The following is a 3,241-nucleotide window of genomic DNA, read 5'->3' on the forward strand; positions in this document are numbered from 1 at the left end:
ATTTAAGAGTTTTAAAAAAGATATTAAATGCCAAAAAGGTCCTACCGGGAGTCGAACCCAGGTCGCTGGATTCAAAGTCCAGAGTGCTAACCACTACACCATAGAACCTATTTGTCATTCGCATTCTAATACATATTTAAAAAGCAATAGCTGTTTTTTTAAAATTAATTGCTTAAACTCATATACATGTTAATAAATGGCTATTAAATTAAACTAAAGTAATTCCACCAAGCTAGCATACGATCCATGGAATTATCTTTTTTGGCAAATGCTAAAAAACACATTTTTAATATACTTTTTGAAAATGTTTGTTAGTACAATTTTTATTTTATTTCAAAGCTAGAAGGCAATGCAAATTAAAAAAGAAATTGTACCAAATTATGAGCAGGGACTTGTTGAGAAAAACAAACACTTTTGTTTTGTTTTGTTTTATTATTATTATTATTATTTTTTTTGTGTCCAAGTGGATTTTTATTTTAGTTTTTTGGGTAAATTACACTGATATTCCTTAAGGTTTATATTTATTACAGTTTTTTCTTCACTTTTTGAAAATTACATCTCTCCCCTGATATTTAAAATTTCATTACAGATTCCTCTCTCAGTAATTTAATTTTTTTAAATACCAATTTTGCCCTCATTGGGTAAGTTACATTGACACCTCTTACATTTTAGAAATTACAATCCCCTCTCTAAGGTTTAAAGTAGCATTACCAATTGCCCCCTCGGTTAATATTAGTTGGAAAAAAATTAATTGAAAAAAAAAATAATTGAAAATTTTTTTTATTAGTAAAAAATTTAAATTTTTGTTTAAAAACCAACGTAAACTCATTTTTTGAATTTACGTTTTTTTCTCAAATTTACAAACTGAGACAACTATTTATAAATCAAAAAAATTATCAAACAAGTTTTTATGATAATTTTAAAAAAATTTGTAAATATAAATTGAAAACAGAAAACGAAATGGTTACCAAATAGGTCTCAGATAGTAAAAATGTCATAAAATTAACAAATAATTAAATACGTTACCAACATAAGAAATGACTTATCAAAAGATTCTTAGGCTATGTATGGTTTGATTTTTAGCAATTTTTTTTAAAAAATTAAAAATTAATTTGGTTAAGAAATAAGAAATAATTATCATTTAAGAGTAAAAAATAATTTTAATTTTAATTTTTGGGCAGGTTATATACATACGTATGGCTGTTTCAATTTTATTTTTTATTTCTTAACCAAATTAATTTTTAATTTAAAAAAAAAAAATTGCTAAAAATCAAACCATATATAGTCTAAGAATCTTTTAATAAGTCATTTCTTACGTTGGTAACTTATTTAATTATTTGTTAATTTTACGATATTTTTACCATTTGAATCCTGTTTGGTAACCATTTCGTCTTCAATTTTCAATTTATATTTACAAAAAATTTAAAAACTGCCATAAAAACCTGTTTGATAATTTTTTTGGTTCATAAATGGTTATCTCAGTTTGTAAATTTAAAGAAAAAACGTAAATTCAAAAAATGAGCTTACGTTGGTTTTTAAACAGAAATTTTAAAGTTTTACTAACAAAAATTTTTTCAATGATTTTTTTTTCAACTAATACTAATCGAGGGGGCAATTGGTAATGCTACTTTAAACCTTAGGGAGGGGATTGTAATTTCTAAAATGTGAGGGTGTCAATGTAATTTACTTAGTGAGGGCAAAATTGGTATTTAAAAAAATTAAATTACTGAGGGGGGAATTTGTAATGAAATTTTAAACCTCAGGAAGGGAGATGTAATTTTCAAAAGATGAGATAGGAACTGTAATAAACATAAACCCCAAAGAGTGTCAGTGTAATTTACCCTAATTTTTTTTATGTTGACTTCAAGTTAAGTAGTATCAGGGAAAAAAAAATATGATTAAAACTTACCAAATCATATCACCTTGCTTGGTTTCCAGTTTTTCAAAACACTTTTCAGAAAATTCTACTTTCTTATTTTTCATGTTTTTTGTTTTTACTGAATTTTTTTAATATTTTAAGCAATTTTTTTACTTTTTAGACACACCTAACATAAATACACCTAAAAAGTAAAAAAATTGTAAAAAAAAATCTTTTAAAAATTTACTAAATACCAAAAAATACAAGAATTCATTACATTTTTTGTATTTTTATGTATTTATTAATTTTTTAAAATATTTTTTCACAAATTTTTTACTTTTTAGATACATCTAAGTAAGATGCATCTAAAAAAGTAAAAAAAAAAATGTTTAAAATTTAAAAAATATTCACTAAAAATAAAAAAATACAAAAATCAAAAAAATCAATTTTTAAAAAATTTAATCTAAAAAACTCAAACCAAACACTGTGATTAAAATTCAATTATAAAAAATTTAATGTAATAAGCGCTACGTTTGAATTTTAAATTTAAAAATATATTTTATTTACTTTTCTCTTCCGATCCTTTCCTTTTCTCAACAAGTCCCTGCTCATAAATCCAAATATAATCTAATATGTGTTTAAATCTTAAATTTGAGAACACATTTAAAAAAAATAAAAAAAATGAAACATTATTAAATTTTTTCCTGTATTTTATTATTTTTTTTCTCTCTAGAGAGAGATATTCAACCAAGCTCAATGATAACATCAGCATGTAGCACCCCTGCCCACCAAAGTGAGAAAAAAACAAAAGCAAATAAACGAAGAAGACAAAGACAATATAATAACATTACCCACTCTTTTTGACTTGAACAGAAAAGGAGAAAGAATATTATAGGAATATTATGGGGTGTTTTAGAAAATTGGTAAAAAATTAATTTTTTTTATTTTTTTAACTTATTGAATCTTTTTGTGAATAAGTTATGTGAGAAGTGATGTGACTTAAAATAGGTAAAAAATTAAAAAATTTTAACTAACTTTTTAAAAGACTCCTATATATATATATATATATATATATATATTAACATAAAAAGTTGAGAAAAAAATGAACGGTTGGCCTCAGTTTTTCATATATTTCGCTTCATGATCACTCACCACGTAAGTAAAAATTTCAGTGAATATATGTATATCTAAAAATATATGCATGATGACACAACAAGACTCGCCCACAAATTTTTTGAAAATTTCACCCTCACTCATTCATCTATACTATATATTAAGTGGGAAGAGATTTTTAACTTTAAGGGTTGTGGGAGTTCTAATCTTTCAATATAAATTTTTTGATTTTTTAATTTTAAAAAAAAATCTTAATATATATTAACTTCC

The 3,241-nt window shown here is 23.6% G+C and overlaps 1 non-coding gene across 1 annotated transcript; it reads right to left on the reverse strand.

The window, feature by feature from the left end:
- Positions 1–36: 36 nt before the first annotated feature.
- On the reverse strand, positions 37–108 carry TRNAQ-UUG (transfer RNA glutamine (anticodon UUG)). The gene has a single exon. It is a non-coding gene; the product is annotated as a tRNA-Gln (tRNA).
- Between the last annotated feature and the right edge of the window lie 3,133 nt (positions 109–3,241).

Source organism: Camellia sinensis, chromosome 9 (genome assembly GCF_055761805.1).
Source record: "Camellia sinensis isolate YWXY chromosome 9, ASM5576180v1, whole genome shotgun sequence".
NCBI lineage: Eukaryota > Viridiplantae > Streptophyta > Magnoliopsida > Ericales > Theaceae > Camellia > Camellia sinensis.